Here is a 13,915-nt window from a genome sequence, read left to right on the forward strand (position 1 = left end):
AGATGCAGCAGAGCGAGAGAGACCTCTTCAAAACCCCATTTGCTACTCATTCACTTTCACAGAGCTTTTCTTTTCACTTTCTTCACACTCTTTTTTTTTTTTTTTTCCTTGTGGAAAAATGGGAAAGAAACAGTAAGGGTTTTTTTTTGTTGTTGTTGTTTTGTTTTGTTTTGTTTTGTTTTTCTGCTGTTGTTCAGCACCTCCTTCTGCAAGTTTTATTATTTTCTCCAACTCCCAACCCCATGTGGCCGTGCAGTCTTCTCACCAGCAGCTGGCTGTTTCAGGTGCTTTTCCCTTTTTTTATTTTTATTTTTTGGATCCTGTTGCCTGGGGTAAGTAACCACTGGGTAAGCAGAACGCCTGTCACTCTCAACATTTCCTTGCTGCCTTTCCCTGGCTGATCTCAGCCCCACGCTGATGTTAACCCCTCTCGCTCAGCATCTCACCATCTGGTTTGGAAAGAGAAATCTGAAAGAGAAATCTTGGCAGCTCCTCCTGCAAGGGGAAACATCGCATGGGATCCCACAGCTCCGTCAGGACTCCTGGCTTCCTGCTCACTTTGTCAAGAGATGCATCTTTAAAGTTATCGGGTTTCACAATGACCCTTTGTCCCGTGGATTAAATAGTGTAAGGCTACTTGCTTTCTTCAACCCCTCCCCCAAAAAAATCTCCTGATGTGGCTTGTTTTTACCCGAGTTATTAGTAGTACCAGTTGGAGCAGCTCAGGTTACACACGGAAAAAATTAAGCTGACTTTCTTTCTTTTAATCCTAAATTAACCAAGTTTTCTGCGAGGGAGTTTCCTTCATCATCGCCTAACCTGACAAACACCAGTGTGGGAGCCTTTTTCTGGGTTTGAAAGGCCCCATGGCTGGAAACTTATTCTGTTTCCCAGAGGATTGCTCAGGAACTGGGCTGTTTTCTGTCCCGTGAGGCAGTCAGGAAGCTGCTGCTTTTTGGCACGAACATCCCACCCTCTGATATTGCTCCTGAGCCTTCCCTGGCTGCCTTTTGCCTGGATGCTTTGAGCCCCCCAGCACCAGACCACTCCCTGTCCCCATCCCCGTGCAGAAAGCCTGGAGTGAAAGGTTTATGGTGTGATGGAGTGGGTAGGGACCAGGAAAAGTGTGGAGGAGGAGGACAGGATATCAGGCAGTCCGTTCTCTCCCAGCCTTTGCCACCACCCTGTTTTTAAGCAGGTCCCAAAGCCCCTTCCCTTCCAGACTGACATTTTGCAGTCACATGTCTGTGGTTATCAGAGGCGCATTGCGTTTGTGGCCCAGGGAGGCTGCAGAACCTCCCCTGGAGCTCCCTGCCCAGGAGGGGAATGAACCACACAGCACACACAAATCACTTTTGGCCACATTTACTTCAAAGCAACGAAACCGTCTCCGGCACGCAATGAACACAGCGCTGGGATCTCCGTTGCAATCATTTTCCCTTTTTGGGAGGGGGGATGCAGCAGTACATCTTCCCGCAGGTCTGGTGGAACGTCCACTCATCCGTTTTGGCACACGAGTAGGAGCAGTACCCTGCGCAAAAGCCCTTCTTCTGCCCGTACCCTGTGAGGGAGGAGAGAGAGGTGGGTTATAACAGCAAATGTCCTCCACCGTAGGACAGCAAGCCCCCAAAAGTTGGAAATTATCTCCTCGCTGGCTGTGCTGGGGCAGGGGGAAGGTTTGTGTTTAAACCCTCGCAGGGAAGGAGTGGTGTTTTCTGTCCCCGTTGAACCAGGTGGAGAGCTGGGCACTGGAAGTTCATCCCTACGTTGACCTATACAGCTTGCTGGCTGCGTGGGGTAAATCATGTCCTAAAATGCCCGTTTTTGTCTGTCCTTGCTAAAGCTGAAGGCAGCAGGGGGAGGCCACGGGAGGATGAGCCCCAGAGCTGGGGGAGATGCATCCCTCCGTCCACCCCACAGACCGGAGAGGGGAGGCAGGAGACACCGGGTGATGTGAGCAGAGGGCAAAAGGGGAAGAGAGGGCAGGAATTAGAGTCAAAAAGAGTGAGAAAGGAGAAGGTCAGGAGTTGTTTCCAGGGCATCCCTTGTGGCTGTGAGCCTCTAAAACCCAGGGACCCAAGGTAAGCATTTGGAAATGGTTCTGCTAGAGGCTGTGCGCCCTCAGCCCCGGGGATGGCGTCGCTCTCTTACCCGGCGCGGCCATGGAGAAAAGCAGGAGCACGGCAAAGACCACGCAGAGCACCCTCATGTCTGGAGGACGGTGGGGATCTCGGCACGCCGGGAGCAAAGCAGAGGTGTGAGACGGCCACGGTGAGGAACGCTGGAGGCGCTGGGTTTTATAGAGCAGTGCCTGACATGAACAGGGAGGAGGAACTCGAGCAAAGCCGTCTTCGGAGAGGCGGCGTTTGCTTTCTGGCGCGTGCAATGTCACTGCGACCTGCTGGACCGTCTCCCAAAGGTGCCAGGAGGCTGGGGCCATGCTCCAGTGGGCTTCACCTCCCAGCTCCCGGCCGCTTGCACCAACCCGGACACGCGGGGGCAATTCCCCCTCCTCCAGATCCGGCTGCTCAGCGCCACCGGGTGCAGCCCTGCTCGACCCGGTGCCAGCAGGAGCTGCCTGGGGCAGGTTTGCTCCCCAGGGCTGCAGAAATCCAGCCTGAGTGTCCTTCTGGTCAGGCACCAGCCCTGGATGCTGTCCGCAATGCACAGACCTCACGGACAGCACTGGGGCATCAAATCCATCATAGGGAATGGTTTTCAGGGTGCCTCCATCCTCACTTTGTCAGTGAGGTTCTCCAAGGGTCTTTCCTATTGATGCCCTGCAATAGCCTGGGAGCTATTTGGGTGTTTCGTTGGAATCTCCTCAAAAGAAACATGAAGCTGATTGAGGGAAACAGGCAAATATCTAAACGAAACTAAAGCAATTCCTTCCCACACCACATCTGATCAGAAATCTGTTGTGAGCCCAGTGCTATCCTGCCTAATAATTTTTCCGGTCATCCAGGGACAGTGCTTGCTATATTCACAAATAAAAAGTTGTGAGGGACTGCTACAAATTAGAGGACAGGGTGAGGATTCATGCTAAAGAAATAATAAACCAAGTACGATTAGGGAACAGGGAGAGCTACCCATCTCCAGACATGAGTAATTAGCTGGGGATTGCAGAACAAGGAGTTTCTGTCTGCGCAGCAGTCGTGCAGGAAAATTTCAGGTTGCAGTGGATCACGGGTAGGAACAAACGAGCAATGTCCTAGTGCTGGGAAGCCAGCACCAATTGTCCTGCAAGTTTAAACAGAAGCTGGGTTGGTGAAACACAGGACGTACCCACTGTCAGAAAGTGCATCCATCCAGCTTTGTACACCGTGCACGGAGAAAATAAACACCGCAAAACAGGCAAAGTGCTGGTTAGAAGCAGCAGCCATGAAACAGCATGGGAGAGAGTCCAAGAGCGTGTTTTTGCCCAGCAAAAGTCTCCAGCCTGCGGCACCATGAGGTTCAGGGTCTTCTTCGATAAGGATTTGTATCTAATTTTTGCATTTGCAATTGCTTCTTGAATTAATAAAGTGCTTTTTAAGATGTCTGATATTTTTCTCCAACATCTGGTGGCAACGTGTTCAACATTTCAGCTACGTTCAGTGTGAAGTGTGTATTTTGTTTACTTTTGCTATGAACGTGTGATTCAGCACATCTCGCCCATTTCTTGGGTTAGACTTGGAGAACCGTAGATGTCCCTTAGCCCTCTACAATTTTTGTAGCCTTGTGATCCATCTCCAGTAACTGCTTCATTCGTGAGCTGAAAAGCTCCGGCATATTTAACTTTACGGGAATGAGCCCCCAGCTTTTAACCTCTTCTTGCCCTATTACAGGCAATCAGAAATCGAAAATCAGAAAGCTAAAATCCAAATTCTAATCAAAAATCAGAAAGCTAAAATTTCTTAGCATACAGTTTTCCCCTTTTCAGCCTTGCAACTGTGTTCAGAGCCCCCGGATTCCCAAACCTCCTCCCTCCATCATTTGTACGAAGATTACATATTTTTTCCCAAACCACATAATTTTCTGGAGGGTTTGACAGGGGGAATGGTGACCAAAGTGTCTGCAAGCAGTTGGCTGATCCAGGCTCCTGGGAGAGACTCTCAGCCCCTGTGCTGCTGCCCATCGGCGGAGTGAGAGGGGACAGCAAGTGATGGATATGAGGTTTGCTGAAATTATTAGAGATATTTTGCAGGCTGTGTTCCCATGAGGGTGGGAATGGAGGCACAGGCCCTGGGCCCTCCCGAAGCCAAGGCAGTTCACAGCAGGCTCCCTCTGTCTGCGTGCTGAAGGGTCTAGACAATGGAGGGCGAGTTATCGGCACATCGCGCCCGCTGCTCAGCCCTCTTGCATCTCTGCCAGAGGCCGAGAAAAGCCCCGAAATTCTGTGATACCGATCTCGTCCTCCCCTCCCCGTTATACTGCAGATCCCCATCAAGGTCCCGCTGACCCATCCGCCCCGCTCTTGCCAGCCCCTATTCCTTTGTGCTCCCTTCAAAGGCGGCGCGTGGATTATTGGCCGATATTGGGCAACCGGGAGGCGGCTGCCAGCACACCTGGGCGCAGGAGGTCCTGCTGCTCGTTCCCCCCCACCGTGTGCCCGGCCATGAACAGCACGGTCTTGGACAGGTTCCCGTGGCTCCCCGGCATCCTCTGCGCTGCAGGAGAGGGCTCGATAAATACCCGCAGCCTCAGCCTCCCTCCACACCGCCTCCTCCTCCTCCTCTTGAGCTCGCTCCGGCTCTTCTCGCTCCAGCCTCGCTGAGATCCCAGCTCGGCCCCAGCCATGAGGTTCCTCTGCCTCGTCTTTGCCGTCTTCCTGCTGATCTCCCTGGCTGCCCCAGGTAAGTGGGAAAAGTGGGAGAGATGAGCTGACTGGCTGGGATTTATTTCACGCAACTTTGCTCTTGGAAAAATAGATATCGCTGTCTGAGGTGATCGCTATAACCCGGTCAGGTACATCAGTGATTTAGTTCAAGGGACTGGGATGGAAAAAGGGACTAGCTCAGGAAGATTTCTGGAGGGATAACTGAGGTTAAAAGTTTGGGAGTGAGCTTAGGACAGATAATTCCTAACCAAGAGAGAGCTTCACATTTCCAGAGGGAACTCTTGCCACTTGATTTCTGAGTCACAGAGCAGCCTTGAGCAGGACCTCCCCATGAACAGGAGCTCATCCTGCTCAGTATCCTCACTCTGGAGGTGACGAAAGGCTGGAAAACAGGGGAAAAGGGCACCCTCATAACTCAAGCACTCTCCCTCTGCTTTCCTCTTGCAGGCTACGGGCAGGTGAGGAAGTACTGCCCCAAGGTCGGGTACTGCTCCAGCAAGTGCTCCAAGGCGGACGTGTGGTCCCTGTCCTCCGACTGCAAGTTCTACTGCTGCCTGCCGCCCGGCTGGAAGGGGAAATAAGGGCTGGGCAAGCAGCCCCCGCGGACCAGGAGGCAGCTTGGTGGCTTTGGGAGCGGCTACTCAACTGCCACCCCCTCCTCTGGATAAATAAAAAGAGACAAAAAGATGTAACTCCTGTGTGTGGTGTGCTTACTCGTGTCCCGTGGCCCCAAGCAGAGCACTAGGACAGGTTCCCTGAGCCCAGCCCAAAGTGGGGGAGGGATTTGGGATGAAAGCTGTCATTTTTCCTCTCTCCTCCCTGCCCCTTGAGTCAGCCCCCTGGAGAGAAGAATCCAGGGAGAATTTGTTTCCTTACTGTTTTTTTTCAGGCTACAGGATGTCTCCAGACGTCTCAAAAAATGTGGGTGGTTCAGCAATGTCTGCTGTAAGCATGTCATACCCCCTTTTCTGTGCAAATACCAGCAGACCCACAGAGGTGGGTGGACAACAGAGGCACAAATTGTCTGTCCCACACCTCAAACCATGCCTTTTTAATTCTTCTTGGGCAGGCTGCCCAGCCAGAGCTTCTTCAGTTTGGGGTATTGGTACAATAAGGGGGGATTGGAGGGTCAGTTTCTGGTCTCAGGTGGGGAAAAATGGGTATGGAGAAGGGCTGGAACAATTTGGGTGAGATTAAAAAGAAAATTAGGGAGAGTTTAGCTCTTAGGTCTTTACCTAGAAGGATCTTTGTGCCTGGGACACCTTTATGTGGCTGCCAGGTGTGATTTGGAAGCTGCAGGAGATGATTACCCTCTAGAGCCATGGCTGGGGATGAGGTGGGATCTCTCTGCTAGGTTTATTCACCTCCCACTTAGAGCGAATGGACTTGGAGCGAGTGCTTCTGCAGGTTGTGCTCTCCGGGGCAGATAGCCCTAACCTGCTTGCAGGCAGGTCTGGAGGGAACAGCACAAGGCAGTGCCAATATTGTTCAGCCCAAAACACTCGGTCATTGCCAGGGAACACAGCCCACGGTGTGTCTGCTCGGACTGGAGGTGCTGTGGTTGCTATTTCTCTGCTTGCCACCATTTGGTCACCTCTGCAGGCGGTGCTTTGCTCTGTTCCATCCATTTCTGTTTAAAGCCCAACTCTTAGAGGACTGAAGAGAATAAGAGACAAGGACTGAGCTGCTATTTTCTCTCTCTGCAGGAAGAGACCTCCAAGTCTCTTGCACGTGGTTGATGAGTAGGGTGAACCTGGGGAATGGTGCTGTCAGTGTTCAGGAAAGTGAATTAAGCCCCTGACAATGAGACTGGTGGCCTCACCTTCAGTGTGCCAGAGTTCTGGAAAGATATTTATATTTATATCTATCAGGAAAGATATTTCAACTCTATAAAAACTTGCCTGTCCATTGCCACAGTATGTTGGCTCCTAGCAGAGGGGCTAGGTTTTGACATAAAAAGAGAAGGTACGTGGTGGCATTGGCTTGTGTAGCACCAGTCCTCTCAGGTGTCTGTTCTGGAAGGGCAGAAGCACTCTCAGACCTGTCCCTGTGACCTCTCCATCCCAAGACATGTACCCTGGGATTGGTAGTGACAATTGGCCATGATAAGAGCATCATCACCGAGATGGAGAGGAGCCCGGCCACGAAAGGAGAGACGCCTGCAGAGGCCACGCGAGATGCCTTCAACACCCCGTGACAAATGGGCACAGGGTGGATGTCTCATTGTCGGAGGGCCACTGGGTTGGAGTGACACGATATCCCACGGAGCAGCAAACAACGTGTCCTTGGACAACAGCAGAGTCACGCCCCTCCTTAACGCTGTCCTTTCTGCCACGAAATGGCTATAAATATTGGGATTTCCAGCCTTATTTTTAGCAGCAGATTCAAGCTCCCTCGGCCAGGCTGCATCCCAGACCTGCTGTGATCCCGGTGGAGATCCAGGCATGAAGATCATCTATGTTGTGTTTGCTGTTTTCCTGATGGCCCTGATGGCCACCCCAGGTAAGGTGGCACGTTACGTGGAGAAGAAATGAATGAACCATAAAGGAAGGAAGGTAACGAAGACTTTTCCAGGGAAATAGGTGCAGGTGGGGAGGGTCATATAGAGGTTTTGGGTGGGTTTGGCTCACCAGATTTTGGGAAGGAGACCAGCTGCTGAATCACACTGGCCTAGATTTAGACATCCACCATCTGAGGGTGTCTTCATGTGAACTGAGTCCCATCACAGTCACTGGAGACAAATGAATGCAGGCAGAGCAAATCTGCTCATCTGAAGCTGAATTTCAATTTATGAACCTGGATGGTTATGGCTATTCTAATAACTTCAGCAGTGCCATCTCTGAAGCCTGGACTTGACACTGAAATTAAATCTTCCAAGCCTTTCAATTATCAGTTTTGCTCTTGGCCAAATAGCACGGACCCAAACCATCCTGAGACAAGGACCAACCATGGCCAGGGCCCGTTCCTAATGATCGGTTTGGGTGTGGGTGCTTTGTTGTAAGGAGACAGTTTCCTGCGAGGTGGTGGACTTTCTGTGCCACTGACCACGAAGAAATAGCAAACACAGACTTAACTCTCTTTCTTTCTACAGGAAAAAAACAGTCAAAAAAGAGCTGCAATGGGTATTGTTCCAGGATGTGTGCTAAAGGAGAGAGGGAGGTGCACCCTGAGGACTGCAGGAGGACGTCTTGCTGCCTGAGACACAGGAAAAAGAAGTCGAGCTGAGGCTTTCAGTGCTGGGAGGAGGAGGGAAACGGTGATGCATGCGGCAGTTTCTTATTTCATGGAAATAGAGTTCGGTCCTCTCATTAAAAAAGACCAGTTCCCACTCTGAGGTGTGCTGCGTGGTTCATTGTCTTCCCTAAAGTCGTGGTCAGGGGATCCGTGAAGATTTAGGGTCATGGTTTAGTGGGTGACATTGGTGGTAGGGGGATGCTTGGACCAGATGTTCCTGGAGGTCTTTTCCAGCCTGAGTGATTCTGTGATTCTGTGGTTTGGAAAGCTTTGTCATGTTTATAAGCAATCACAGAATCACAGAATTTCTAGGTTGGAAGAGACCTCAAGATCATCGAGTCCAACCTCTGACCTAACACTAACAGTCCCCACTAAACCATATCCCTAAGCTCTACATCTAAACGTATTTTGAAGACTTCCAGGGATGGTGACTCCACCACTTCCCTGGGCAGCCTGTTCCAGTGCCTAACAACCCTTTCGGTAAAGAAGTTCTTCCTAACATCTAACCTAAAACTCCCCTGGCGCAACTTAAGCCCATTCCCCCTCGTCCTGTCACCAGGCACGTGGGAGAACAGGCCAACCCTCACCTCTCTACAGCCTCCTTTAAGGTACCTGTAGAGAGCGATAAGGTCACCCCTGAGCCTCCTCTTCTCCAGGCTGAACAAGCCCAGCTCCTTCAGCCGCTCCTCATAGGACTTGTTCTCCAGGCCCCTCACCAGCTTCGTCGCCCTTCTTTGGACCCGCTCAAGCACCTCGATGTCCTTCTTGTAGCGAGGGGCCCAAAACTGAACACAGTACTCGAGGTGCGGCCTCACCAGAGCCGAGTACAGGGGGACGATCACCTCCCTAGCCCTGCTGGTCACAGTGTTTCTGATACAAGCCAGGATGCCGTTGGCCTTCTTGGCCACCTGAGCACACTGCTGGCTCATATTCAGCCGACTGTCCACCATCACTCCCAGGTCCTTCTCTGCCTGGCAGCTCTCCAACCACTCATCTCCCAGCCTGTAGCTCTGCTTGGGGTTATTGCGCCCCAGGTGCAGGACCCAGCACTTGGCCTTGTTAAACTTCATGCAGTTGACCTCAGCCCATCAGTGCAGCCTATCCAGATCCTCCTGCAGAGCCTTCCTACCCTTGAGCAGATCGACACACGCACCTAACTTGGTGTCATCTGCAAACTTACTGAGGGTGCACTCAATGCCCTCATCCAGATCATTGATGAAGATGTTAAAGAGGACCGGCCCCAGCACCAAGCCCTGGGGGACGCCACTAGTGACTGGCCTCCAACTGGACTTGACTCCATTTACCACAACTCTTTGGGCCCGGCTATCCAGCCAGTTTCTAACCCAACGAAGCGTGTGCCAGTCCAAGCCAAGAGCAGCCAGTTTCTTGAGGAGAATGCTGTGGGAGACGGTGTCAAAAGCCTTGCTGAAGTCAAGGTAGACCACATCCACAGCCTTTCCCTCGTCCACCCAGCGCGTCACTTTGTCATAGAAGGAGATCAGGTTCGTCAAGCAGGATCTGCCTTCCATAAACCCATGGACTGGGCCTGATCGCCTGCTTGCCCTTCAAGTGCCACACGATGACTCTCAAGAGGATCTGCTCCATGAGCTTCCCTGGTAATGAGGTCAAACTGACAGGCCTGTAGTTCCCCGGGTCTGCCCTCCGGCCCTTCTTGTAGATGGGCGTCACATTTGCTAGCCACCAGTCAACTGGGACCTCCCCTGATAGCCAGGACTGCTGATAAATGATGGATAGGGGCTTGGCCAGCTCCTCTGCCAGTTCTCTCAGTACCCTTGGGTGGATCCCATCCGGCCCCATCGACTTGTGCACATCCAAGTGCCGTAGCAGGTCACCAACCAGTTCTTCATGGATGGTGAGGGCCGCATCCTGCTCCCCATCCCCTTCCACCAGCTCAGGGTACTGGGTATCCAGAGAACAACCGGTATTGCCGCTAAAGACTGAGGCAAAGAAGGCATTGAGCACCTCCGCCTTTTCCTCATCTCTTGTAACTAAGTTTCCCCCCTCATCCAGTAAAGGATGGAGATTCTCCTTAGTCCTCCTTTTTGTGTTGATGTATTTATAAAAACGTTTTTTGTTATCTTTAATGGCAGTAGCCAGATTGAGCTCCAGATGAGCTTTGGCCTTTCTAATCGTGTCCCTGCACAGCCTCGCAACATCCTTATAGTCCTCCCTAGTGGCCTGCCCACTTTTCCAAAGATTATAAACCCTCTTTTTTCTCCTAAGCTCAAGCCACAGTTCTCTGTTGAGCCAGGCTGGTCTTCTTCCCCGCTGGCTGATCTTTGGGCACATGGGGACAGACCGCTCCTGCGCCATTAGGATTTCCCTCTTGAAGAGTGCCCAGCCTTCCTGGACCCCTCTGCCCTTCAGAACCGCCTCCCAAGGAACTCCACCAACTAGTGTACTGAGCAGCCCAAAGTCAGCCCTCCGAAAGTCCAATACAGTGGTTTTACTGGTTCCCTTCCTGGCCTCGCCAAGAATAGTGAACTCCACCATTTCATGGTCACTCTGCCCAAGACAGCTCCCGACAATCACATCCTCCACCAGTCCTTCTCTGTTTGTGAAGAGAAGGTCTAGCGGGGCACCACCCCTGGTAGGTTCACTAATCAGCTGCGTCAGGAAGCTATCTTCCACTTTCTCCAGAAACCTCCTAGACTGCTTTCTCTAGGCTGTGTTGTGCTTCCAGGATATGTCAGGGAAGTTGAACTCCCCCACAAGTACAAGCGCTGAAGATTTCGCAACTTCTGTCAGCTGCCTGTAGAACTCCTCATCCGTCTCCTCATCCTGGTTCGGCGGTCTATAGCAGACCCCGACCAGGACACTAGCCTTGTTGTCCCTGCCGATCCTAACCCAAAGGGACTCGACCTTGTCATTCCTAGCCTCGAGTTCTACAACATCGAAAGACTCTCTAATATAGAGAGCCACACCACCACCCCTTCTGTGCTACCTGTCCCTTCTGAAGAGCTTATAGCTAGGCATTTTAGCACTCCAGTCATGAGACTGGTCCCACCACGTCTCCGTGATGGCAACCAAGTCGTAGCCTGCCCGCTGCACGATGGCTTCCAGCTCCTCCTGTTTGTTACCCATGCTGCATGCATTGGTGTAGATGCACTTCAGCTGGGCCTTTACCTTATCCTCCGGCCTTGCCATTGCTCCCCCTGGCACAGCCCCAACAATCCTTGCTTCAGCCCCATCCCCCTTCTTACCTAGTTTAAAGCCCTATCAATGAGCCCCGCCAGCTCCTGGCCAAGGATCCTTTTTCCCCTAAAGGATAGGGACCCGTCTACGGCCATCAGGCCAGGTGCTGAGTAAACTGCCCCATGGTCGAAAAACCCAAGATTTCTGCGTTGGCACCAGCCCAGGAGCCACGTGTTTAACAGGTGGGCTTTCCGTGTCCTCTCCGTACCCCTCCCTGCTACCATAGGGATGAATGAAAACACCACCTGCACTCCTGCTCCGTCCACTAACCGTCCCAGCCCCCTAAAGTCTCATTTGATAGCCTTCAGGCTTCTCTCTTCAATGTTGTCACTGCCCGCCTGGACTATCAGAAAAGGATAATAATCAGAGGGGCGTACCAGGTTGGGAAGCTTCCTGGCAACATCCCTGACCCTGGCCCCAGGGAGGCAGCAGACTTCCCTACGGGTAGGGTCAGGCCAACAAATTGGGCCCTCTGTTCCCCTAAGGGTAGAGTCTCCCACAACAATAACCCTCCTGTCTTTCTTGGTGGAGGCAGTCCTGAGGCGTGGAGTCGACCTCCTTGCCCTAGGCATCCTCCTGGGAATACTTGCAACCTCTTCCTCAGCTACCAGTCTCTCAGTCTCCAGGGCCTCAAACCTGTTTCGTAAGGGCACCTGGGAAGGTGGGGCTGGAAGGGGAGGGCATCGCCTGCCATGTCGAGCAGGGACCTGTTTCCATTCCTCCTCAACTCTTAGGTCCCCTCCCTCTGCCCGACAGCGACAGGGCAGGGGGTCTACCCCCATTTGGAGTGTCTCACCCCGGTACCTCTCCTTGAGGCCCTGCAGGGAGTTACTCCACAAGTCTATCTCCCGCTCACACTCCCTGATATCCCTCAACCTCGCCACCTCCTCCTTGAGCTCCGCCACCATGCGGACCAGGTCATCCACCTGTTCACACCTCACGCACGCAGTGTCTCTGCCTCCCGCCGATGGCAGCAGCAGGCTCTGACACTCCCTGCATCCAGTGACCTGAACCGCTGCATTCTTTAACGGGCAGTCGGTCTGGGTGTGTACCGACTTCCTGGAGAGCGCACCGTGCCTGGTGGAGACCATTATCGTCTAGCTAACGCCTGTCGTTAAGAGGTGTTCGTCTGGGTAGGGGGTTGCTCTTCGCCCTGCCTGCGCGAACTGCCACACTAACTGCCGCGCCACTCCCTTCTGAGGCGCCACGCCCTGGTCGCCGCGCTCCCTAGGGGCTGCTTTTGAACGGCCGGGGAGGGGGCGCTGCTGGCTCCGCCTTCGCCTCGTCAGCCTCCCTCACGAGGGCTGCCGGCTCCTGGCGGCTCCCTGAAGTCGGCTCGATGCCAGAAAATGAGCCCTGCCTGGCCCGATCCCCCGCTCCGCTGCAGAACGCGTCTGCCCCGGAGCCGATCGCCTCGGCAAATGGCGAAGGAACAAGAAAGAACATACAAACACAAATAGCTCTCTTATTGACACTTCAGGAGTAGTTAAAACATTCCTCACAGGCCATTCATAGGGACACTCCGGTCACATCTATAGCAGTGCTAAGTCAACCACAAAGAAGACAAAAAAAGGCTGTCACTAATAGAAATAAGAGTTCAGAATAACAAAAGCAAATAGGCTCATGGATTTGAGGAATATTTCTGAAGATTTGATAATATGACTATAATGAGGGGGATACTGGGACACTGGGAGGAAAGGGAAGAAATGTTCCATACTGACACGAATCAGATGAACATATATAACAATCCTAACAACCCTTCCATGCAAAAAAGTTTTGGTTTCTTCTCTGAAATACGCTCGGGACGAAGCTGACAGGAGGGCTGCGATTAATCCCCAAGTTATGTGACTTATTGGACAGCTTCCAACTGTACTTTTTTTTTTTTTTTTTTTTTTTTTTGAGAGCTACTTTTTTCCGTGGCAGGAAACATTCACACTTAGCTTGCATCATCCATAAAAATAATATTTTCAATAAATAGCCGTACCTCAAGCCTCTCGCTATACTGCTCAAGATTGCTTCAGCCCTTCCTCTTCAGTGCCACATAGCTGCTTCCAGCCATGAGGTTCTGTCCTGGTTTCTGTTAGAACAGAATTAATTTTCTTCCTAGTAGCTGGTGGAATGCTGTGTTTTGGCTTAGGATGAGAAGAGTGCTGATAACACCCCGATGTTTTAATTGTTGCAGAGCAGTGCTTATACTAAGCCAAGGACATCTCAGCCTTTTGCTCTGTCCTCCCAACGGGCAGGCTGGGGGTGCAGTAAGAGCTGGGAGGGGACAGATCCAGAACAGCTGACTCAAACTGGCCAAAGGGGTATTCCATCCCATTTGACGTCATGCTAAACAATATATAGGGGTGGCTAGCCGGGGGAGGAGGCCGGACTGCTCGGGGTGAGGCTGGGCATCGATCAGCGAGTGGTGAGCAATTGCATTGTGCATCACTTGTTTGTACATATTGTTATTACTTTCCTATTATCACAATTGTATTATTATTATTATTGTTATTATTATTTTTGTTATTATTATTTTCCTGTCTTATTAAACTGTCTTTATCTCAACTCATGGGCTTCACTTTCCATTTCTCTCCCCCGTCCCAGAGAGGGAGGGGGGGGGGTGAGTGAACGGCTGCGTGGTGTTTAGCTGCCGGACAG

At 51.9% G+C, this 13,915-nt stretch overlaps 1 non-coding gene across 1 annotated transcript; it reads right to left on the reverse strand.

Moving 5' to 3' along the window:
- Positions 1–1,349: 1,349 nt before the first annotated feature.
- Positions 1,350–13,408, reverse strand: LOC110354595 (uncharacterized). Its single transcript, XR_011808617.1, has 2 exons — positions 13,254–13,408; positions 1,350–1,561 (listed from the first exon to the last, which is right to left on the reverse strand). It is a non-coding gene; the product is annotated as an uncharacterized protein (transcript).
- Positions 13,409–13,915: the final 507 nt, after the last annotated feature.

The sequence above is a fragment of the Anas platyrhynchos genome, chromosome 3, assembly GCF_047663525.1.
Source record: "Anas platyrhynchos isolate ZD024472 breed Pekin duck chromosome 3, IASCAAS_PekinDuck_T2T, whole genome shotgun sequence".
Taxonomy (NCBI): Eukaryota; Metazoa; Chordata; class Aves; order Anseriformes; family Anatidae; genus Anas; species Anas platyrhynchos.